General features: G+C 40.6%; 1 long non-coding RNA gene across 1 annotated transcript in view; it reads right to left on the bottom strand.

Annotated features, from left to right (window-relative positions):
* Positions 1 to 2,634: 2,634 nt before the first annotated feature.
* The window catches only part of LOC130178548 (uncharacterized), a 41,877-nt gene continuing 18,037 nt past the window's right edge, over positions 2,635 to 26,474 (bottom strand). Inside the window, exons 2-3 of the long non-coding RNA XR_008829183.1 lie at positions 10,871 to 11,071; positions 2,635 to 2,690 (exon numbers count right to left, since the gene is read on the bottom strand). This is a non-coding gene — a long non-coding RNA (uncharacterized LOC130178548). The remainder of the gene's footprint in view (positions 2,691 to 10,870; positions 11,072 to 26,474) is intronic.

Here is a 26,474-nt window from a genome sequence, read left to right as displayed (position 1 = left end):
TACTTTCCAAAATCCAGTATGGAGCAGGGCAGAACCCACATGTAACAAAGTTAAACCCTGAAATAACAGAGAAGCAGGGCAGAGGCAGGAAGTCGAGTCACAAACTCTCAGCACGTCAAAATATAGTAACAGATCATGTATACAGGCGAGCAGGAACACTGTCGGCAAAGCATATAGACAATCTGACAACTGTGAGTGGGGACGTGGCTTGCATTTTCACTGAAGGCTTTGAGGGACAGGTGTGCAGGGAGGAGGAGGGTCAGGTGTTTGTCAGTCAGTTTGTGTAGTTCCTCCTCATACATCCATGATAGGGAGAAAGTATAAAACCGAGGGAGATGGTGGAAAATATATCTCGTTGCATGAGGGACTGTTACTATAGCACCAGCGTTTCCAGCACTACCACCGTCTTCACTGCTGCTACTTTAAACTGCTACTGATATAAACCGTGACTACCTGTGCTGCTATTATTGCAAACACAGAGACGGTACAATTAGGTAATGCACATTTTGCAGGGAGGTAAAATAAAGGGAGAATCGACAGGAATATATAATATAAGCAGCGCTGTTATGATGCTTCAGTGGGGGAGAAAACGAGACAACAGAAAGCTAACCCTGTGTTTTGGTATCTTTTAAACTCTATGCCCTTAAAATACAGAAGCTCACACATGAGATCAATAGCCTATAACAAGGGATCAAGGCATCGGGATGCTGTTACCGAGCCCCGAAGTGCTCCAGTCTCCTGGTATGTCAAAAGCTAAGTCATTATATTCACTTCACCTGTATCAAGTTCCTCCACCCTGCTTCTCAGGAGCTACACTAGTCTGCTGCTTTCACTATGATGCCCTGAGGCAGGACTGATGCAGTGAAATGTGCTGTGAAAACGCTTGGGAGAATTCCCCCACCACCCCACCCCACCCCACCCCACCCCAACTCTCTCGATCAATAGGAATTTTTTTTTCTCCCCCTCAGAAGTCGACACTGTGGGGAGTTAACTCAGGTGAATTTCATTATAATGACGAGCAACAGAGCCGTTTAAAATCTGCGGCAGGATATTAGCTCTGACCTTTACTTTTATGTACCCATCACTTCACAGGAAGGGTCCGTCTCCGGGTGCTCTGCATCTGGAGACATTTGTTGGATAAAGATCATGTTTGTTAACTTTCCCATATTTGAATGCGACGCCGTCAGTGTTCACCGTCCCTGGATTAAAGGAAAGCCAAAATGAAGATGCGAGAAGATATCACAGGGACCCAGACGGACGATCGAAGACAACCTGGACGAGTGAGGCAGTGATGTCGATCCTCTTCTAACCTGGGAAAGCGGAAAGTCACCATGTTTTAATATTCAAGTGCAGCAGTTTGAGCTTTAATTGTAAGGTTTTGCAGGGTGTTTTAAATAAGAATGAGTAATCAAGGCTACAGGCTGCCAGTTCAGCCTTGAATTGTAATGTGTTTTGCACACAGCTCCAAGATAGGCATGAGTGAATTTAGCCTTTTCCCTCCCCACTAATTCTCCTACGATATCAGGGAGGATTGATTGGGGGAAAAATGTCAAGTCACTCAAGCTTTACTTGGAGCTCTGTAGTAGAGAGAAGACGGTTCAAAGCTGATTTGATACCACTGACCTCTATACGCTTACACTGGGATCATACAGTGTTGAAGCTATGCATGTCTCACTGCCTTAGTCACTTTACTCAAGCAGAATATGGAAAAAAACTGTTTTTGATTTCACAGGTTGCATTTTATAATTTTAGTTTATGAGAAACAAATAAATAATGGGTTTGTGTTGATGTAGCACATCTATACTCATTGATTATAGTCACAATTTATTTTCCAAACGGGTGAAATAAGAGAGCTACAGAAAACCTGACAGTCTGGCATTGCTGCTGTAAATTATTGAGTGTAGGATGTAAAGACCAAAGCAGCAATGACTTGATCCTAACAAGCATTTTCTGTGATGCAGAGCTCCATTGTTTTACAAAAACTATTAAAAAGAAATCAATGAGCCGCACTTTCAAAGATATTTCACAGGGTAATATGTTGCTGCATTGTAACGAACATATAGACATTATCGTTTGATTTGAATCAATCCCACATACTCTGTCCTGCGGTTGTGAATCCTCTCCAGAGCACCAAATGCATATTAATCCGCAGCTGAAAACAGTCCCTAAGAAATGCACTATTTGATTGGAAAACGATTCTTAAAAGCTGCAGTGCCCAGCTGTTTAATCGCCACAGCTGTCAGCTGTGGCAAATTAAAATTCATTTTTAGTAAGAAATTGTTATCTGCAGTGACTTTTTCAACCTGCAGTAACATCCTGTGTCCTCCAGAGGGCGACTGACAATGTTGGTACTGGTGATTTAATCGGTCCAATATCTTAATATTAATATCAATAATTAGTGATGTCACCTCAGTTTAGAGCAAGTTTACAGTGTGTTCCAGCAGCAACATAATAAAAGTTTCTATCGTCGCTTCGTCACAGTGATAGAGCTTAATACCAGAAAAAAAAATTATGAAAGAAGTTTTTACACATTTTTAATGATCATTTTGTTTTATAACATTTAAAAACGTTACATTTTTAAAAAAAATTCTTATATAATTGTACAAAATCGTACTGTTTTACAAATGATTTTGTCGGCCCACTTGCAGTACCTCCGCCGCCCACCGGTGTCGCTCTCTTTAAACCGTAAACTGCCAAAAAAAAGGACAAAAAATCTGTTTCACTCCAGAGAATAAAACTTTATATCTTTGACAGGTTTTCTGTCATTTTCGGATCTTTTCAGCAAGAAAAATACAGAGTAACGGGAGCTTTATGATCAAGGTTCTCCACAGTTTCAGCACCAGCAAGTGAAGAGACAGCACCTTGATCCTTATAAAAGGCTTGTGTTGTATTGGGTAAACGCACACCGAGCCCACAGGCATTGGTGTAATACACAAGCACTCGATGCCTCTGATTGTTACGGCATCTTACTGTTCAACAAGTTGTCCACCTGCTAATTTTAATCATATGAGACGCACGGTTAGAAAACATCCCTCACATATTAAAGCTCAGCTGCCGGAGAATCTAAGGGCTCTCCTGCAGGTAATTACAGTGCATTGGACACCTCTTGAGAGAAACATGGCAGCTACAGTGAGAGCTGCAGAAACCTGCAGAAACAGAAGACTTCAGCGTCCCGGCACTGAAGACGGATCTGGGAATCATTTGAAAATCTGTGCGCTGACACCGATGCTCAGGCAGATCTGAAGTCAGCCGTTTCCTCTGTAATTTCTCCTTCATTAAAGTGTGCTGGATTTGTGATGAATAAGCTCCGGCTGCGTCGAGAGTCACCAGGTAATCCTTGGAAATGTATCACCCCACACCTTTTCATCAACCAACGGCTTTTCTCACAAGTGCTGTGCTACATCAAGATGATAGAAGAACTGCAATTTTCTACTGAGGCTCCCACATTCCAGTCTGGATCTAATCTCGACAGGACAACATACGACACTCTGAAGTTAGAACAAAGTGGAATAAACAAGACAGTGACACCTGTGCTCGCCTGTAAATTTGTATTCATGTGGCATAAAGCTTGTGCTTGTGAATGCAGCAGTCAGCGGTGTTCAAGATATTAAGTCTGGGGAAGTCACAACAACAATGACGATCGCTGAAAGTATCAAGAAACACAGGAAAGATAAAGTTTAAAAAAGGAATCCGGTAGCAACATCAGAGCTGCTCTTTTAAATGTAAATGTCCAGTTTCGGCTAATGTCCATGTCCTAAGTATTTCTCTGTAACATTAAATATTCATGATAATAAGCATAAACATTAGAGTAAGGAAGATATATAGATATATACTCTTGCGTATTTGAATGCATAATTAATTGCATTTAAATCTACACTCTGTTGTTTATATAAATACATATCTGCATGTATCTTTAAATCTCTGCAGTCTATATGAATGTACATTTAAATCCCTGAAATTTTGTTATTAATATTTCTTTATTTTACTTTCTGTACTCGGGTCTTTACTTGTAAACTAGATTCATTCAAATCAAGTGCACATGTCCAGTATATAGAACATCTGCAGGTGTTATGTATGTGTTGAGAGATTAACACTCTTACTACTATTGCTCTGGGTAAGGAGCTGACTGAGAAGACACATTTTCAGAGCCTTTAAAGTTTCTGTTTCCATGTCATCCGTCGCTGTAATATTTAACAGATGATTGCACGTTGTCGTCTGCTGTGTTAAATGTGTGCGAGCACCAGCTTTTGTCTTCTGCGTCACATTCACTGCATGCACGGTAAATTCAAATCCAGCGCCAGAAAGACGGACTCTGCAAATCTGTTCCTGAAAATAAATCAAAATAAAAAGCTTCGTCATTACAAAAAAAAAAGGATTTAAACTGACAGGTAATGTAGGTGTGAACTTGACCAACTCAGGCGGAGCAAACGTGTAGCTGTTGCATTAACTCAGCCACACACACACACACACACACACACACACACACACACACACACACAAAGAAATAATCCTCAATTCCCTCAGGACCACGTTTGAACTGCAATACAAGCTGTTATTAATTAATTCAGCTTCTCTTCATACATGTTCTGTACATCCGGCTTGACAGTCGTTAAGAGTTTCCGGCTGGCCTCGTGACTGCGTCCCTGCAGGGCTGCACCTTGTTGGATCAAGCGAAGGAGAATATCTGTTGTTTAAACAGTCACAACTGTGGAAAACAACAACCACCTTTTTCCTTTTTTTTTTTTAGAGCTGAATCTCAAATTAACTTCGACCAGTCTGTTTCCCAATGCAGCTTACTAATAACAACTAGAGATGCGCATCATTAATTCATGAGTGGTGGGGGTGGCAGCTGAGATGTGTTGATGCCTCAGAGGAGGGTAATTAAACAGATAGAGCTGTTTCCATGCAGTAAAGTGCGCTTGCACTGCGGCGCCGCAGGAGACGAGATGTGTCAGCTGATGCTCATGAGAGTCCTATAATTTAAAACAACCCTGAAACTCACATGTATGTTGACACAATCTGCTCTGAGCTTCAAAGAGCACATGAGACGGGGGGGGGGGGGGGGGGGGGGGGGGGGTGTGTCAAACATGTTTTCCTCGAGTGTTTTTGAGAAAAAAAAACCTGCTCTTATCTGGCGTTATCACATATGATCTCCTTAAGGATGCTCTGCCTGCTCCAGACCAAAGAGAATATTTAGTCTACTGTTCATTTACTGAAACATTTGTTTCTATGTGAAGCTCACGAGGATCTTGGCAGAGGTGCAAAGCCACCGAGTGCATTTCCTCCACAGTTGCATCGAATTATAATCATGAAGTTCTGGCGCTTTTCTCTAGTATTTCTATTTTCGGAGACTTTGTAGTTGTAGAGTGTCACAGAATTATAGAGGGAATTTTAGAAACACATGATAAATAGATAAATCATTTTACTTCATATGCTTTTATAAATATGTGCGTGCTCCTTCTCCTCCCTCCTCTTCACAATTCAACTTCCAAACCTGCTGCAATTTTAAAATTATACTCGACATCCAGTAGATGGGACATGTTTTAATGCCCCATAGGACAAAAGCACATTAATATATTAAATCTGCAGGGTTTTAAAAGGCTTGTTCATCAATATCAGTGACTAAACGATTCCTTTGCCAGATCCCGGGTCTCAGGCTTTCAGGACTCACTCTCTGGCCTGAACTCTGCTTTGAAACAAAAACCATTAACTACAACACTCTCAGTTTCAGCTGCTCAGCAGTGAAGGCTGGTGCTGCAGCGAGCCGCCAGCTTCCTCACACTTTAGAGAATAAAACCTTCACGTACAAACAAAGTCGCACTTTAATGACAGAATGATGTGAGATTATTATATTTAGCATTTTTACATGATATATATGTCGAGTGAAAAGTTACAGAGAACAAGGGAGGAGGTTGTGATAGGGACAACAAATTCTGTAGTGCAGCAATTCATCCTATTTTTGTCATGGTTTGCTATGGCAGACACTTTTTGTTAGTTTTGTTTTGGACTTTCTCACTTCCTGTTTTATTTTGTAATAAGGTTTCCTTGTGTGTCTCAGTGTTTTGCTTCCTGTCTTGGTCTTGTTTGTGTGGTGATTGTCTGCCCCGCCCTAATGTGTTTCACCTGTGTGCAATCACCTTGCCTCCTGTGTCTATATAGTCCTTGATCTCCCCTTTGTCTGTGTCGGTTCGTCTGTTTAGTTCAGGGTTTGTTCACGTCGTCTGTTCACGTCTGTTATTCTGGTTAATAAACCTGTCTGCACCGTTCCCCAAGTTTTGGCTGCAATTGGGTCCTACTCACCTCAAAACCCTTGACAATTTTATACATATATATATGTGTATGTGTGTGTGTGTGTTTGTTTGTGTAAAACGTCACTTAAACATCAACTAAACATCTGAACGTTTCCTAATCGTCACCTAAACGCCTCAGAAACATCACCTAACTGTCACAATGTCAAATCACCAATAATGGATTTTGACATCAACCCAATTTTAATTTCCAACCAAAATTTGTATATATATATATATATATATATATATATATATATATATATATATATATATATATATATGTATGTATGTATGTATGTATATATTTAGACATAATAGAAAACATGTAAAGCCTACACAATATAACAAAGTCCAGTACAGTAATTTCCTGTTTGAAGTTTAATCTTTTGTCAGAGACTTTGATTTCACTCCACTGTAAATTTAAAATGTTGAATTGAGCTGCTTCGCGTCACATGAAGTTCACAGGACCTTCTGTCAGAACAGTGTCGTACGAGTGCGACTCACTCACTCACTCATCCACTAGAATTTGTTGTTGTAAATTCGCTCCTGAAAATAATTCACAGACAAAAAGGAGCCTTACAGTGTGAAGTAAACATAATTTATGTGCTAATAATGGAGTCTTAACAGTTAGAGGAGAGAGCCGGACAAAAACACAGGTGAGGTAAGACAAAGATATCTGTTGTGTCACAGCTGTTGATTAGCTGTTTTCAAGACTTCATATTTTCTAGTGGCTGCCCAGAGTACAGGCTTTAATTACAATTAGCACAGCTGCTGATTTGAATAATGGGCTAAAGGTGTATGAAGTAGTGAGCTGATGCAGCAATGGGATCCTGATTTTCACACACACACACACAGCTCTGAAACTTCCCCGACAGGTCACGGGCGTGAAGTGTGTGTTGAAGTGGAAGCAGCCGCTCTCTCGTCGTCGGACAGGAGGAGAGGTGACCGGTGGTCGTGTGGTTTCGAGCATGCTGGGGCATTCAGGTGGAAAAGGTCCGCTGCAAGGTGAGTTATGAAGATAAGTTTTCAGCGATTCGTTTAAAGCTTAAGTGCTGCTAATAAGTTGAGCCGAGAGATAATCGACTGGGTCAAACCGCTGGTTCCAGAGCGTGTTTACAGTCTCTGCTCTTCTACAGATTGATTCCTGCAGAGGCAGCCTGAAAAAAAATGCATCACACTATTGAAGCCGGAAAAAAAGAAAAAGGAAAAAGGAAAAAGGGGGGGGGGGGGGGGGGGCGGTAGTGGTGCATTGATGAATTAGATCTGCCACAAAGCATTATTTTTCTCTGATGTGTTTCAAAGCAATAGGTTCAGAGGCACTTTGTCATCTCCGTCTTGCACCAACAGAAACCCATAGAAAAATATTTCCTCTCTATGACTCTGAAATTTTATGGAGAGTAAACTGAAGCACGGTCCTGAGGTGCACTTGATTTTCACATCCTCAGTCAGTGACAAACAACCAACATGAGAGAAAAATTAACTAAATTAGGTTTTTGTTTTTAGCAGCTTATAAACAAAAGAGCGGACGTGTCGTCGCCCAGTTCTGCTTCTCTAACGTGACACCAAAACAAGTCAGAGCACCATTGATTGGGAGGTAAAGTACATATCCTTTATATCAGGATCAATAGCTTTAAATTTGTGCTTGGAGTTCTTATGCTCAGATATAACACAAGTAAGAATTACAGCAATTACCTAAATGATAAAATAAACCATTTGTCAGTGTCCTCTGGCTCTTTGCCACCTCTACGCTTCGGATCTGGTTGAGTTTAGACAACAAACATTTCTGGTTAGAGAAAGGGTAATGACAGAAACCATTGGACTGTTGGGCCGCCATGGTCTAACGTTTTGTACACAAATGACTAATGCTGTTGTTCTTCTGGTGAAGACACTGAACGGAAGTCGGGGTTTTGCTTCGAAGCATATTAAGAAGAATGGTGCGATCTACGCACCTCTAATCAAAATGTCCTGTCCTGCTTTTCAGTTCATCTTCCTCTCTTCGTTCAATAACAAATACGAAGGCGAGATGGCACAAAAGAAATACCATAGAGGGACGGGGGTGGGGGATTCTCTCAGGGGGTTGAGGCAACACGCCAATACAGGGTGCCAAACCAGTATCCCTAGAAACTGCATTTAGGCTGGATGATTCCACACTTCACAGTTTGTGTGCGAGCCAGTGCTCGGTGCCAGCGCAGGAAGTGGAGGGCCCCTTTAATGTAGCGAGGCAAAACGCAAAGGGGTTTGGAGATTGTGTGTCGGCGGATGGGTGTGCGGCGAATCCGACTTCACACATGAGATACTGTTAATTAACGTGTCGCCTTCTCGTTAACCGTAACCGCAACCTTTTCCCCAAACCTTTATATCAAGTGATAGCTGCCTGAAAGAGACGCACATGTTGTGGACGGCAAGGATTGTCTGAGATTGAGAGAAGAGTTTGATGTTTTTACCACGACCAAACTTCATCACTGCCTTAAAAAAACGACACAAATCTGAAAACAACAACGGCTCCTTTTTCTGACTCAATTGTGTTTTAATGGCAATTTCTTTTTTGCTTTGTATCATGTTCTACAAGCTTTTTATTCTACAGCTTCTACAGTCAGGCAGTAGCTTGTTTCAGAGTCGGTAGGTTTTATAAATACACTGTGGAACAACAGTAGTATTTTTAAACTCAAGTGCTCCTGTACTTTAACTCTTAACTGGAGTCATATTTGACCAGGAGCATCTGTACTTTCACTCAAGTAATGTGGATATTGACGAGGGGGTTGATCATGCGAGGCAAAGGTCACAGGACAGACGGAGACACAGGTGTCCTTAGGCTACGTTTTTTTGTTGCTAGCTAACAAGAGCAACATCGTGTATTCTGTAAGAAGAGCTAGAAATCAGCAGCAGTGGAGACGCTTGCTCGGACTCGTGCTACTGTGGCTCAGATGATCACATGACCGTCGCCTTGTTATGTCTAATCAAACCCCGAGGGGTCTCCTGAGGCCACGCTCCGACTTTTTGCTAAGCTAGCTCGAGATGAAGGAGAGAGAGGCAGAGTTTCGACATGATGGGAGTATTTAGTCCTGCCGGTCTGATCACAGTGCTTGATGAGATTTTCAGATACAGATTTCTTGTTCAGTCCAGGTGTAAATGTGGTAATAATGTCGTTAATTGTAAGATAGCGAGTAAATGTGCTGTAAAAAAAAAAAAAAAAAAAAAAGTAATTATAGCTCAGTCTAGACCTTCCACCATCCAGTCCTGAAACTTTTTTAATGGAGTGAACTGAGGAACTGTGCAGGGAGTACTACAGGTAAGACACACTCCTCCAGCCCAGTTTAATTCCTCATGGAGGGAGTGTGATGGGGGCTGGAGCAGGGAGCACGGCAAAGCCTGATTAGTTGGCATTAATGGGCTTTTAATTTAAGTCTGGGCTTATTAGATGTCAAACACAAAAGGGCTGAATGGATTTTAGAGATGAGTTGAGTTAACCTGCTGTCAGACGAGCATGACACCTGCTCCATATCTATTCTCAGCCACAGAGGTGCGGCGGATCGTTCGAGAACCTGCACTCTGATCAAAAAGAAACAAAAAGCCCAGACTCGCACAAAAAGTGAATCTTTTGTTGTTCCCAAGAATAAAAGTGAACGGGAACCGCCGCCGCTGCGTGACACGCGTACCCTCGCCACTTTGAAGTCCTTGTAATCCATTTAAACCTCAAGGTTGTTGGTCAGCTCGCAGCCGTTCACACACTGTACCTGTTCGAGCCCCACATTCTCTCAGCCCTGAAATCACAAACACTCTTTGAACTCAATTTGACGCCGGTGCAATGCATATTTAAAGTGCATTGTGCTAGACAATGTCATGGCAGCTTGACAGTGAGTATAGAGAATAAAAGATGGTTGAGAAAGAGCATGTTAGATGACAGTCATGGTGGAGTAAAGAGTGTGAGTGTGTGTGAGAGAGAGAGAGAGAGAGAGAGTAGGGCACAGATATGAAATATAAAAGAGAATAGGTGATGCACAGGTTCTGTCTGCCTACTTCACTCCTCACAAGTTCAGATGTACAGTGTTTGTCTGCACTGACAGCTTAATAAAATCATAATGGTCTTAAAGTGAAGTCATCAGTGATAATTAGTCATCACATCTCTGCAGTGTACTGAAGGTAAATGAACATCTTCGGGGTAAGTGCTGGTATAAAGGAGGAATGTAACAGCTTGTCAGTGTAAGGCAGAATATAAACATACAGTTCATCAGACGAGCTCCTGTTTCTGTGCTCACTGCTTTCTGAATTATGAACTGGTTTTTATTTTTTGTAGCATCCTGGTTTTGTATTATTGATGTAAAACATTATGTTCTGCCTTAAGGAACAAGGTGTCGCAACCCAACTAGAGGACAGAGGAGACACATAAATAACCGGGTGGATTCGGTTTAGCAGAGTGATTCGTTGTAATGATAGAAAAGTTTCAGATAAACATGAACAGAGGCGCCAACAGGTGCAGCTCAAAACAAAGAAATAAGCATATTTAACCCAGAGTTATTTAGCATTTACATACTTACATATTTAACTAACAAAAAAGAAAGACCTAGAGCCTTCGAACTTACCTATCCTGCATTTAGCATAACTCCAGGGTTGCGCTGTAGTCTGGACGGGTGTAAACGGAGACCTGTGGACGTAGACACCCTCAATCGCTCCCTGATTGGGTCGCATCACGTTCCTCAGAAAAACAAACGGCGGCAGCTTCGACTACCGGCGGTGAAAGGAACATGGATACCAACACAAAGCACGAAGCCATGAGTGACCACCTGCGAGTGAATACAGCACAGAGAGAAAAATCAAAGACTTGAAATTACAGCCACCGTCACTGACAGATAGGTTGAACTTGGTGGATGGTAGCAGGGACGAGGGATGAGCACCTGGTACCAGACTTCCACAGGAGGCTGCACAATGCGAATTTACATTAAAAAAAAACATTTGAAACGGGTTAGACACATGAGAGCGGGTGAGAGGCTCCGATACAGCAGAACACTGTCAGTCAAACACTTGATCCATGCTTATTATCATTGTAGGAGCCTGTCAGCCGCACTTTAGCATAAAAAATAAAAATTGTAGCATCTTTTAAATCACCTCTGACGAATCACATATATTGTCACTCAATCCAGTAGAGCGGTAAATACAGCATTGCCCATACGACCAGAAACCAATGTGAGCTCATACTCAACTGTCACAGCAAGTCGCTCCGCAGAGGATTTGAAAGAGAAGCTCGCACAGATGATCAGAAAACCCAGATAATAAATTATTGGCACCCTTGAATTTCAAGTAGATAATTCAGAATATCTTCAGAAATGAATGTAAATGAATCAATTTTGCATAACCAGTGTGTTTTAATAAAATGTCCAAGGTTACTGAACAAAAGGGAAGAAAATAAAACAACAAAAACAAAACTTGCATAATAAAAATAATACAACAATAATAATTATTGGCTCCTTCACTAATATTTGGTTGCAGAAACTTTGGTAACAACTTCTTGCATCTGTCTGCTGGTAGTTTATCTTCCATTGCCATTCGTTCTAAGCTTTTTGCAATGGCAGATTTCTGCTCTGTTCAAAGGTTTCCAATGGGATTTCAGTCAGGACTCATTGCTTGCCAGTTTAAAAAACAGTCCATCTTTTCCTTGTCCACCATTGTTTTGTGATGCTGGACGCAGCTTTGGGTCGTTGTCCTGCTGAAAGGTCCGAGACCTTCGCCTCAAATCTAGTTTTCTGACACTGGGAAACACATTTCGCTCTAAAACGGCTTCCTAAGCCTCAGATTTCATCATTCCTTTGATACATTCATTGCCTCCAGTGCCAGAGGTGGCAAAGCAGCCCCACAGCAGGATATAATCTCAGCCATGTTTTACTGTCGGTAGGCTGCTTTCTTTTCCTTGTGGGCTTCATTTTGTCGCCTATAAACAAACTGATGCACTGCATTCCCAAAGATCTGACCATAACACATTATCCCAGAAAGACTGTGGCTTATCTGTTAAAGTTTGTTGGTTTTTTTTCAAACATCAGTCTTGCCTTTTTGGGGCTTTGAAGCCCCACTTGGTTTAGTGTGCGGCGAGTGATAGGGGCTGAAACCACCACCCCAGACTGCTCCAGCTCAGCCTGAAGAAGCTCTTTAGATGGGGTTTTTCTTTCTACAGTCTGCGACAACCTTCACAGACTTGTCTCATTGAGTTTTCTTCTTAGCACCACTTCCCGGAAGCGTCAGCCGCTTTTGATGCTGTAAAACCATCATTCATTGGTTAATTCAGGTCATGTTCAGGGGTGCCGGACTGGATTAGACTCACTTTTACAGGGATATTAATAACCACTGCTCAGTGTAGGTCTTTTCCCTAACAAGATCAAAACCTAGTGCGAGAGTGTAAAGGTGCTTTTATTTCACATGTTGAAAAATGATCAACATATAATGACTAATAATGACAGAAGTCAGTTACCTGCTTGTGTATTTTTTGTTTTGGCTGTATGTGGGTTTTTTTTTTCTTTCTGTGGCCTGAAAGTTGGCGTGACGTGTGAATGAGTGAGTGTATGCCAATAGGTGTGTACCAGGACGTGCCGTTGATTGGTTGACAGCATTGTTCTCTTGCAGCTGATTGGCTCCGGTCAGATGTCTGCCAAATATAAGGAACCAAGATGGCGTGGTGGAGCTGCTTGGGAGAAAACTCATCTACCTCCCGTCTCTGGTCTCCTGTTCAGTCTAGAGCTTTGTTGCCTTTGATGAGTTAGTAGGGCCGGACCGCCATTTTCTTTTGACCACTGTTTCTCCTGTTTATCTTAGTTAGGGAGGTTAGATGTTGGTGTTTTGTTTCTAGATAGATAGTTTGTATTTTGGCCTTTGTCCGAGCTGAAGCTGGAGTATAACTCTCAGTTTACTAGAAAGCACTTAGTGAATAAATACATCATGTAACATCTACTAGTAATCTGTTCCTGTGGCTACTTGGGACGATGGGCTACTCATGTTGCCCCCCCTCGACGGGAAACAACAATGCATTAGTGACAGCAACTATATATTAACTCATTCAGTGTTCAGTTGTCTCAGAGCTAATTCAGACACAATGAATCGCTTCAGTTATTACGGCGAGCACAGCGGGAATCTAATCTAATCGAAAACACTAACAACATCCTCGTCTTGCTGAATAAAATATAGAAATCGCAGCCACGTGTGATGAATGTTTCCAACTTCTGTTGTTCTGGTTTTCTTGCTCTAAAAGCCTCAGTGCTCGACCACGGCTCAGAAACAGAAGCTCTGTGACCATGTTAATGTTGATAAAAGCATCTCTGCAGGTGCATCAGTCCTAAATTGATTGGTCAGTAAAAATGTGTGGAGGGGAAAACTTGAATTTATTGATTGCCTCTGCGCACTGCAATAATAAATTGGCTATACCCGAGAGGCTTGAGCATGTACACAGAGCAGTTTGAAGTATGTTTTGGAAAAATATAATAAGCGAATGACAGCCTCTGTTTCCAGTCATAATTCACTGCTCAGACAAAAACACGGAGAGACAATCAACAAAACAATCAAAGACTCAGCTCCTCTGCGTTCAGTCCAATTCTTCTTCCATATGAAGCAGCATTCAGGTATGATGAAAATTGTGAACTCATGAAATAAAAATAGCGTCTCTGGCAGTTATGAAGCACTACCTCACTGCTTAAACGAGAGTTACGGATTTTTTTGCTCCTCAGCTCAAATTTCACCTTTAATTTATATTAACAATCAGGCGCCAGGCTTAAAGTCAATTGCTTGCTTTCATTTTCGAAAGTAAATGAAAAATGATAGGATATTAAAAAGCCTGGAATTCATTTTCTCAATATTGCTGCGCGAGAACCTCCTGACTACATGTTTTTTTAATGAATTTCATGTTTTCACTTCATTTGAAAATATCAAATGGGTTTCTCCGTGATGACTCTCCAGCCTCTACGGCTTCTTGAACCCTGTGAAAACTCATCAGATGAGTCCAAATATACTCTGTCACCTCGCTGAAAACAAGACTATTCTTCTTGACGAATGACTGAGAGTTTTAAGATTCTTGGGTGTTTTCCTTTTTGTGTGGCAAAGCTTCTGTCCTTGTTTTTCTCAGCTCATTTTCTTTGTCAGACATTTAATATCTAATATCTCTTTTTACGTATTGATAGCAAGACTGAAAGAATCAACAGCGTCTTGTTGTTGTTACTGTGGAATCTCAGAGCAGATCACTTTTTTCTTTTTAGTTGATCTTCAGGGTCACTGAGCTCAAGAAAACTCAACTGGATGTGCTTATCTAAAATGAAATGACTCTTTGCAGCCTGATTGATATTAGATTTAAGAAAATATATATTTGCTACGAAGACGAAGTTAATTTTTACAAATGTGACTTTGTCGCTTGGTCACTATGTGGCCAAGGTCAGAGGATGCTTAACGGGGGAATCCGAGGTTTTGATCATGGGAGCAGGGGCCATAACTCATTCTACAGACCGATGTAGAGTCTCAGAGGACAGGTCCTACAGCTGCAGGGGGGATAACACACGGTCAGATGAAAAAGCATGCAACCAAAGCTCAATGTGATGCAAAGAAATGAATCATTTATTCGCCTTTCACGATGCAAGCACCACTGTAACACAGTAACATCTTATTTCAAATTGATGACAGCGAATGTTCTTGTGGAAAGCATACAGTACATGTTGAAACATTTAACACTCCGACAGTCGGCCATTAACAGCTCCCATGTTGCGTGTGCAGAGACAGCGAGGAAATAGTGTTTCTGTGCAGTTTGAAACAAACAAGTCTAAAGCCTCCAGCTGCATGCACAGTATCTGCCTATAAAAAGTGTTAATACTTTATTATTTCACCACATAAAAGGGGCTATTTGTACTTTTCTTTTCTTGCACCGAGCGTGGTTTCTTGCTGGAAGCAGGTGAAGCTTCGGCCATCGTTGCATTTATCATTCAAGAGGTTATAATACGTCCTCTGAGCAGCGCTACGTCTTCACTACACATTGGAGGCTGCAGTGACTCGCTATCAGAAAGTGACTTGACCAGCTGGTTAGCACGCTAACTTCAGTAGAAGAAGAGACACTACAGAGACAAGAATTAACACCACAGCTCTTGGTGAGTGAAGGAATGAAGTTTGATGCTGAACTTGCAACATTTCTTCTAGACTGGTGAGTAAACAGATGCTAACGCTAGCTATGTAGCAACAGCAAAACTCACAAGTAGCTCCTTTTAAATTAAAACAGATGTGGCTATTTTGGCACTGATCAACCGAAACTTTTCATGTCAAAGTGAAAACAGATATTAAAGGAATCTAAATCAATTCTAAATATAACACACATGCATTGATGGTAGAAGAACACGGATGACAAAGTGACAATTCTCGCAGGTGTTGTGTTGGTGAACCGCTGCACCTGGCGAGCTAACAACCGACACACTAGCCAGCTGGGCTAGTGCTAATCAGCCACAGTTGGTCCCAGAGCGTCTCTCTCTTTTCTTCTCTCTCTCTGCTCTTCTGTTTACTCCCACTAGAACTTTTGTTCACCACCGCTCACCATAGAGTTAATGAAAAGGGGAAAGTAAAGCTCTCAGAACTAATGAGCTTGCTAATTGACTGTTAGCTTAGCTCGATTTCTCAAGGGGCAATGAATTGTTGGGGTTCATTCACAGACATATTTGTGCCCTCTGCTGCCGAGTCTGTCGCTTCCTTCATTTTGTATTCACCAGCCGTCTCCAGCTTATCACTAGTTAACAGCTTGGATTCATGGGTCACAGTTCAACAAAGTTTAACTTGACATGAAAAATGAGTGCGGATCTACTTTATCCACTAATGGAGTGAGATTAAGTTGCCATAAAACGTGGCTGTTTCATAAGCTGGTGTGAACAGGTCATGTAATTAGTTAAATGGAGATCACTTAAGGAGTTTCAGTTGATTGCAGTATAAATTCACCTGTTTCTGCAACCTTTCAGGGGCGAGTACAGGTCAGGTGATCAGGAAGCAGATGTCAGGGGATGATACATGAACATATCCAAGTCACTGAGCATCCGTTGGAGTTCAATCAATCAGTAAGAAATAGAAAAAAGTGTGGAAGAGATAAATCTGCTTAGATCAGGCTGTCCTCAGAAACTGAGCGACTACGCAAGAAGTGATGGAGGTAACTCCTCTTTTTCCATGAGAGATATTACAGCTTAGAAGGAGTTAGAGGCGATTGGAGAGATTGAGCACACAACCACAGTTACCCCGGTACTTCATCAGTCTCTATATAAGACGCAATACTTTAATTATGTTATATGCGTTTTCTTTTTCTTGTTGATTCTCAAAAAACAGTCAGAGACACTTAAGGCATCAGGTGATCTTCTCCTTCTCAGCATCTTCAAAAACAGGGTCATCTCTCTTACATCGAGCTCAGTGAGCACATTGAACTCTCTCGCTTTTACATCTTTCATGGTCAAAAAAATGTAATAAAAAAAACATGTAGCCGAACCAAAGTTTTAAAAACCCTTTAAAAATAGTTCTCAGCTCTGGTGGCAAACGTGTGGTTCAATTTCCACTCGTTTCTGACCCATACTGACATTTTAATTGTACTATTTTGTTTAAGTCTTGTTCCCTGCAGCGATGTGTGGTTGTGCGCTGGGCAAAATATCACTTTTTCAAACATTATTTATTCATAAACTACAGTTTGTTCCACCGTTTTGACATTTTAACATGGATAACAGAAGATCCCAAAATGCAATTTGATGTTGCTCATGCATCATTAATGTTCTCCAAGATAAGAGAACTGGGAAGTCACTTACCTTAAGGCTTGTCTCTAAAGTTACTGTCAAATCAAAAATGACAAATCTAAAGCCTTCATGGAGGCTCTTCACACTTCCTGTTCAATTAAAATACAAAACGGCTATATGATTTTTGGTTTTTTTAGGGAAAGGGGAAGAATATCCAAATAAATTTAACATTTTCTACATCTCCTGCTGAAGACTCAAACTTTATCCACGTTGACTTCAAAGTATTTCAGAGCTGGAGGTATCAGAGTTTTTTTTTTTTTTTTTAAGTGGTCGACTTTGTCACAGACAATCACCAGATTTGGTTAAACTCCATTAATGTGCTTTACGTCAAAAGCAGAAGCCGTTTCTGCATCGGTGAATATTAGTGTCTGGTTGTTTCAGTCAGCGTTTAGCTTAAGTGTCAGCAAGATATTTAATTATGCTACTCCCAGCAGTGTGTTAAACTACGCCTGGAGAAATATTAAAAGTTTGTAAGGGCAAACAGAATGATCTTCATGGGTAAAGGTCACACCAGAGGACCATTCATTTGTCATGTCTCTTAATTGTATATTTGCCACTGTTGCTGGAGGACGTATTTAGAATTGAGAAAAGCCTTTTAAGAAAGTAGCACAAGAGTTAGAAAACACTGCGAGGCGTGACTAGTCGTCAGCGCTCGGAGGAACTCGCTGTGTAGGAGTCCTCCGAGAACAATGAGACAGTGTAAAGGTTTTTTCTCAGCTACAGTGAGATCCTGATGGTGGTTTTGGGAAGTAGAACTATTTCAAGAAAAGTGTACAGTACCGCCTCTGCTCCGAAACACTGCTGGAACATCTGCAAAGTCACCGCAACTCTGAGGTTCAGTGGCTCAATCCACATCCGCCCTATTTCTGTTCTTCACAAATGCAAATGCAAACCCACAGTGGGTGCAACCAACAGATTTTTTACAGTTTTGGTGAACACTGGGGGTATAATGAAACAGCGTAACTTGGCAAAGAGGTTGAAAACATTATTAGATGGACGGAGTCAGGAGGTGGAGTTGGGGGCAAGCTTCAATAATGGCCAATTACATCAGCTCCTCTCATCCCTGTTAAAAGCAGCAAACTGATTAAATACCAGGAGGAAAAGGCCAAGGTGTCAGGATTTCTATCTAAAAAAGCACATTACATCTAGGGCCCAGATTTGCAACTGCAGCATTAGTCCATGCTGTATACTTGTCAATAGAAAAATTAAAATGAAATAAAAATAATTTGACTTTTGCATTTGTTTCCAGCAGGCAGAAATGCAAACACTATTCCATGATGGCAGAATGATAAACACGCTGTTCAGACGTTATCCCTTGTGCAATTACTGTATAGTGAGCTGCATTTCTCTTCACAGAGCGGCTGCTTGCACTGTATTTGCCTGGGAAGCGTGAGAATGTTAAGAAAGTATCTCAAGCCAAAACAGGGAGTCAAGAGAGTTGGCAAATCTCTGCTCGTGCAATAGGGGAAAAGTGGTTGTGACCTAATGGCAGAGGTTCATAAAAACAGTTAGACATCATCTTCTTGACTTTACTGTCTTTATTTACCGCCTGTAACCTGGGGCCAGTTTCACAAACACATGTTAGACTGGTCTGCAGTTTTAATTGTGCTCATAGATTAGTTTAATGTTAGCAAGACTGTTTCACAAAAATTAAGATGGACTCATTTTAAAACAAAAACATTAGACACCAAGCTAACTCAGGCCTAGGACCAATGTTACCATGGTAACAATCAGTGACTGCATTGAGCAGTAGCACCCGATGACAGAAACAGGAAAAAGGCTCATAATTTGTGGTTTGCTAACATCAATGAGAAGGGAAAGTGTTTTTAGAGACAAAAATAAGATTTTTCTTTTTATTGTTTCACTCTTCGCTGTCCGGCTTAAGATCAGTCGAGACCTAAACTGCTTTGTGCAACGGGTGAACGTAGACGTCTATCTGAAGTCTGACGGTTTGTTATATCTCACAGTCATAGTCCATCTTTGTGAAGTTGAGTTCTTGACTACCTTAAGACGGACTGTGGTACAATGAATTCTGGGTAAATCAAGACTTTTTTTTTTTTTTTAAATAAAACAAAAATGGCGGATCCAGCAGAAAAGAAAAGTTTGTCTTTTGGAAGAATTCAACAGTTACAAGGACGTTTTACTTGAAAGAGTGAAAAGATAAAAAAATAAAAATCTGATTTGGAGAAAACTTGCTGTTTTGTGCTACTGATCTGCGCATGTGTCATTGATTGTTACCATGGTAACATTGGTTTTGAGTTAGCCTGAGGGTAACATGTCTAATGTTTTTGGTCTTTATTTCTGTGAAACAGTCTGACTTGCATTAAACTATGAGCATAATTACAGATCACGAATCACACGACACAGAAAGAGTCTCACACTGAGCAGCTAGAGTTAGCTCCAGCTTCAGCTAGATGGCTAATTTGTTAGCTTGCCTGCTACTTAGTTAGCGTTGGTGTGTTTATTTGACAGTTGGCTTGTAAGTTTTGGTTTGGTAACAGTGGCCTTGGCCTTTAGAAAAACACAGCCACATCTTTATTGCCACAACTGTCAGCTGTTGTGTCTTGCACAAATAGTTGCAGCTCCGTGTGACACAACTACTACCTCTGAATCAACAATGATGAGTGTGTGTGTGTGCGTTAGCGCTGAGGGAAATCTTTGGGGATCCCAAGCAAACCATGCTGTCAATGTCAACCGGCGCCATTGAGTTATATTATTAATGGGGTTCAGTTTCAGGCTGTTTGGCATTCAGAGACAACGGCAGTAGAAACAGTTTACAAAGTCAAAGACAGTGATGAAACCAAAGTCATAAAAACAGAGCGGGGCAAGACGATGCTCGTACTTTATCATCTACAGCTGAAGAATTACTACAGTAGCTTCAAAGACCCATCTCCTGCAAGAACAGGGTACAGCAAAGGAGAGTACATCTACTTTTAGAGTCTCTTTGATGGTATTTCCTACCTTCATCAAATGGACTCCCGACATCTTTCACTCAAACTCCCGCATAGACTCAGTAAAAAATGTCAGCTTTGGGATTTTGTGTCTTAACTGGCTCAATAAACCACCTCGGTACCAAACTCTGTTTTCTCAAGACACGTTTTATGTGTGAAAAATATTGCTCGGTTTATTTTATCAAAGGTATTAAACACTTCCATGATTCACTCAGTAAAGTTGGTGGAGTCTGTGAACCACATCTCTCCCAGGCACTGTCAAAGTCCCCGAGCTATAATCTACTGTATTAACTACATTACTTCAACATGGTGACTATCATCCAATAGGCTATCAGAATTTATACAGTGCAGAGACGGGATGATCTCACTGCGGTAAAACATACCACTTACTGAAACGACCGCTTAGCTCAGAGTTATGAGATCTATTCTGACTCATGCTCTGTTTACAGAAAGTCGCCTCTTTGAGACTTAAAACAGTGTGTTCACAGATCCAGGAGTCAGGGAAACATTCAATTAAGTGTCAATTTCAAGAGCTGTAAATTTCAACATGTCCTTGTTTTGATTCACACCTCACAGACTTGTATTCTTAATTCACACCACGTCGTCCCTTATACTTCAAGCCTTATGGCACCGTCGCCTGCTCTAATCAACCGTAGCACACTGTCCTTAATACAACTGTAATTTTAACATAATGCAGATGAATTAAAATAGTGTATGAAGTTTTATGAATGTATTATAAAATAACATTTGAGGATGACACCGACATGTTTCCACATTTGTCAGTAGTTGCCTCGATTTATTAAAAAATGACCATGTTGATGTTGTTGTTCTTAACTGTACTTGCATCACTATCTCTGCTTTATTAGGAAGTTTATTAAAAAATAACTTGACATCTTGCATTGAAAGTGAAGTGACAGATAATAAAGCCACATTTTCAAAAGAGCAGCAGTAACTCAGCTAATTGGATCAGAGACTCATTAGTGAAGTCAAAGTACGTTTTCAAAACACTGTGAAATAATATTGTGCTGAACATGTTGCTGTTTCATTTGGTTTTTTAGCTGGAGAGTAAAATACTGGGCCCGGCATCAAAGCCACTGGTTAAGTTATTGTTGGGTCTTTGATATTGAACATTGCGCCTCTGGAGTCTCAATAGGTATATTATTATATTATTATGATCATATTGTGCCGTGGAACAGAAAAATGAGACTTAAATCTAAGTAGAAAAGTATTCTGATGATGGAAAACAAAGATGGACCCTGTTTAATTTGATTTTATTGCTTTCCTGGCCTTGACTAAAGACACAGCTCCTCTTGGTATCATCTTTTACAGATTGCTCTGACTATCGATGACCGGGGTCTGGGCCAAGGACGGCCCTTCTCTACTCTTCTCACCATTTTCCCTGGAGAATCCTGTTGTACATAGAAAGACGACTTCCATATCCCACAGATATCCCTCCGACCGAGACATTATGTGGACTGAGGATCCAGTCTACCTCCTTGTTGTGAACAGTGCTCACTAATTAGTTTTCAGACCATTTCAAAATGACAAATGTTCAGCCAAACGGATTACTCCAGTCTTATTCCAGTCCTTGTCCTGATGTTTGTGTCCTATAGTCAACAACAGGAAACAGAAAATGTCCTTCAAATGATTTTTAAAGTGCATCTGAATGATGACTCATTACTCCCACGTGCCATTTTACCAGAGTACCTGCTTGTTACAGCAGATTCAGCTGTAGATACACACAATTAACCCCCAAACTAATTATACAACAAGACCTGAGAGAGTCTTTACACTGAGGTGCTGACACTGGCGTGCTGCTGTCAGGTGCAACCTTTGGTGTGTTATTCCAACAGCTTTGTCACCAAGAGCTTTTTTACTGAATGTCAGTGGCACAAACAGCAAGAAAAATAAACACCTGGCAAAATCACTTTTATTTTTATTATCCTTATAGATTTAATTCTAGTAATAGTTGTACAACAGTTTACCAATGAAGCAGCCATTCTGCTAACACTTGGTCTGTTTATGTTCAAAAATAATTTTTTAATAATTTCCAAAAAGGTTCCTGGGGAGATTTTATTTGGTACTAATTTATAAAGAAAAAAAAAAAAGGAAAAAAAAGCCAGAATTCAATTTGAATAATTCCAATTACTTGCAAGTTCCCAACATGGGGGATCAGGAGGGGTCACAAGGTTGTTAACAAGATGAGAAAGATGAAAAACAAATACATTTCTGCAACAAAAATATGTTAATTCTTTTAGACAGGCCATTCATCATGATTTTTTTTTTTTTTTCTTGGGAGCTGCGGGATGATTTTGGAAATATAAAGTCTTTTAAAAATGTTTTGATTGTTCAAACACAAATCTGTTTTGTTTTTTTTACCGTGGCCCTGAGAGCTCAGCGCACTGCAACTTAGGAAAACACATGCAAATAAGACAAAACAACATTGCTACAAATACTCACAACACAACAGCTGTGTTTCCAGCGGACAGGAAGAAGGGATGAGTGCTGGCTCACCGGGTGGAAATAAATATAATACAATTCATTTAGTGTTTTGAAGGAAAGATAATTGCGCCTGGATTATGTTTTATAATAAACATAAGGAGGATATGTTGCTGATTTACATATGTAGCAACACGTGGATACTGAACATATCAGTGGACTGTTGTTCACCAAAACATCCACTTGGGGGCGTCGAGTGGCGCAGTGGGTTGAGCAGGCGCCCCATAAGTAGAGGCTACAGTCCTCGCTGCAGTCGGCCCCGGTTCAAATCCCACATCGCCCTTTACTGCATGTCATTCCCTCTCTCTCTGCCTCCCCATTTCCTGTCTCTCTCTACTGTGCTGTCAATAAAGGCATAAAAAGCCAAAAAAATATACTTAAAAAAAAAAAACATCCACTTGTAGTGACAACAGCCTTTCAGCTTGTTTATGGTTATGTTTAATTAATTTAACACTGACACAATCACAACAGTCTTTAAAAAAAGTATTCACTCAAAAGTCAAGGAGAGATTGTGTTAAATTGAACGATCAATGGTGTAGTTTGTTGAAAACACCCACAGTATGAAAACACGGTGAAGAGAGTTGATCTTTGATTCATTCTGAGTACAAGTCATTTGTCCTACTCATCCATAAAAGTGATGCAGGATTTGTTTTGCAGGATATTTCAGGGTTTTCAACAGATCCTCTCCTTCATAATAACCCATCTGCTTGTTTCCCTGTGTTTATTTAATTTCTTCTTCTTCTTCTTCTTTCCTCTTTTCAAAAAGGTCACAGCAGGTAAATGTCAGAAGTTTTGCTCTGGGATGCTCCTGCTTCTTTCAGACTTTCACATCGTCTAAACGAGTGAATCTGACGTGTTGCTAGGTTATGGCTGTCTGATATCTCCGACAAGTATACACAGAGCGGTGAGGTGTTGCTAGGTTACGAGTGCTATTGTCGTGAGGTTTTGTCACACGGCCAATCATCATACGCTTTCGGTTTCTATGCTCCGACCACCTGGAACGCTTCATAATGCACCATAAAGTCTTGTTCAGTTTAAATCTGTGATCACAACCAGCTCACCTTCTGTTTGCACCTGATTTAACTGATCTGTCTTTTGGATCTGTACCTTGTATCTTTAATTAAACCTTGTATTTTAATATTTTCTATATTTCTAAGTGTTACTCAGCATGACTGTAAACGAAGGCCCAAGGTTAAACAGAGACATGATAATATGGAACAACCTTAAATTAAGCTTATAACCTACAGTGCTCTGTGAAAACAGCTCGTCTAACACGAGGAAAGACTTTGACTTTTGATGAAGCTGAATATATTTTCATTCAGCTGATCACCACTTTCCTCTTTTTAATAATAACGTTTTTTTCTCCAAAGGCTTTAAATGAATCAATGCACAGAAAGATAAGTGGCAGCGAAAAAGCGCAGGTGTACATGATAAAGTTGATCGTGGCTGAATTCCATTTAGCTGCCGGTGTTTTTGTTGTTGTTGTTGTTGTGCACGCTGGCTCGTTGTCAAAATGGAGCCACTGTTAATGTGTGTAGAAATACCTGTTAAAGAAATACCTGTGCTTTTCCTGCTGTGACCAGTTCTAAAAAAAAGGCTCATTGTTCTGAAGCAGCGCAACAGAGATGAGTGGAGACTGTTTTGTTAATGGTGTTTTCAAGGTTAGGAGTGAACTGTCAAGCCGACCCTGGATTAGGTTTATATTACTACTAACTCGCAACAACAGAAAACGCTTGAAGTTTTCTGTTAACACGGTGACACAATGTTGTAATTTGGGCAAGTTGATTTGAATGTATTAAAACACACATACAACATCTGATCTTACTGTTTATGCTTATGTTGAGGGACTCCCAGCCCTCGGTTAAGGTTTGACAAAGATTACAGTCTGATTTTATTAAAGAAAACATTCACAGTGACTTCACACAACAGGTGTTGTTTCTTCCCCCTGACCTTAACAGCCCTTTTGTTGCCAAAACCAAACCCCAGTGCGGATGTGGAGACAGGCTGGTGCTTCATAAATGGAAAAGAAAAACGCAGGATCAAAAATCTCATGGGTGTTTCACCACAGTGTTTTCTCACACCACACTCAGGCCAAAAATGAATCTCTTGTTAATGATATTTGTTTACCTGCTCACCGGAGGATGTGAAGCTTTGCATCACACCAACTTCAGCTGATTGGCACGAGCTCTCTGATGCATGCAGAGTGTCCCAGGCTCATGGCTGCATCATTTATTCACCTTCCAGCTGCCTGGTAACATCCAGTCATATTTAGTGTGCCACGCTGGTATAAATAAAGCCTCGCCTCTCACTATCACTGCCACAACTCCCAGCCTCGTTTCATGTGACTGCAGCTTGCTACGATCCAATGTTCATGTATTGTACGTTCACAGCTACAACTGATCGTATTATAACATTATGTGTGAGAGAGAGGATGGTCAGTTCCTGGCTTTAAGTGTCTCTGACTGAGACAATAACATGTAGTATAACGTATTCTCAGCAAGTCAAACTAACCAGGGTCAAACTTATAGAGTCAAAAAAATGAAATCATCTGATTATATTATAACATATTCATCCACCCACCACCACCTCCTCCTGACGCGAACTTTGTCTCTCTTTATACTAGAGATCGACCGATATGGTTTTTTCAGGGCCGATACCGATACCGATTATTAGTCGTCAAGGAGGCCGATAACCGATATTTGGAGCCGATATTTATTTGCAATAAAAGGGAAAATATTGGCGTGAAAATTTTGAATAATGGAAAAATTCCTCTTAACTTTGTTCAAATGCCTTTAATCATATGTTTATTTAACAGCTTTTCAGATTTGCAACATGTTAAAGTTTTTTTTTTCTTAGACAATAGATATCTTTGTTTTAAAATTCTAACAAAAAATGCAGGGAGCTCCCAGGCTCAGCAGCATGTCTTATAAAGTTAAATGAAAACTTAAACAAATAAATAGCTCACTAAAGTTTTCTACAGTAAATAAAGTTTTCCAAAATTTCAATATAACTGAAATGTTAATCTTTCACTTATCTTTGTTTTAAGTTCAAACAAAAACAAAAAGTGCAAGGAGTTCCCAGGGTCAGCAGCATCTCTTATAAAGTTAACTGAAAATTTAAATAAATAAATAAATAGTTCCCTGAAGTTTGCAGTTTGAAGAATGCAGTTCATGTAGGCTTTATGATGCAGTTACATTATGTCTTAAGTCTTGAACAGCAATATCCTGCTCCTCTCTACAAGAAACTATCAAATACAGCTTCAGGACACACTTCATCTAACAATATGTCATTTTCTGCTGCTTGGGATCTCTCAATCAACACAGAAAAAGGTAAAGTACTTGGTAGTTAAACAGCCATTATTGCCCTACAGTTTTCTCTCAGACAGGTACTTGCTGTCAGTTTCTGCAGCTTCTCATGTGGCTTACACAAACACAAACACACACACACACACACAAACACACACACACACACACTATTCACTAGCCATCCCCTCAACGTGCTTCCCTGCAATCTCTCTCTCTCTCTGTGTCTCTCTTTCTCACACACACTTCTTACTTTTATAACTATTTCAGTATCAATATTATCAGTAACCTTGTTTCAAGGGATTAAACACTAAATAGCCTAAAGCATCTTCACTTTAATAATCAGTGTTTATCGTAGGAACAGACAGCTGCCGCCAACGTATTGGGCCTCACAGTAACGTTAGTAGTCGTGAGTTGTAGAGTTTCTCATGTGACTTCCACACAAACACACACTATTCTCTACCATAACAGACAGTCTCCCCATTGCTACAGTCTGCTGAGCATCTAGAGCCGCGGACCGATGGGTTAACGTTACGCTAAAAGCTAACCAGCCTTCACCTCGACGGGCTTCCCTGCAATAAAACCGGACATATCGATATTATCAGCAACCTTGTTTCAAGTGATTAACAGGCACGTCTGGAGGGACTGCGAGCAGCAGAGCTG

The sequence above is a fragment of the Seriola aureovittata genome, chromosome 1, assembly GCF_021018895.1.
Source record: "Seriola aureovittata isolate HTS-2021-v1 ecotype China chromosome 1, ASM2101889v1, whole genome shotgun sequence".
Taxonomy (NCBI): Eukaryota; Metazoa; Chordata; class Actinopteri; order Carangiformes; family Carangidae; genus Seriola; species Seriola aureovittata.
The sequence above is the reverse complement of the archived record's forward strand: the minus strand, read 5'-3'. Positions and strand labels throughout refer to the sequence as shown.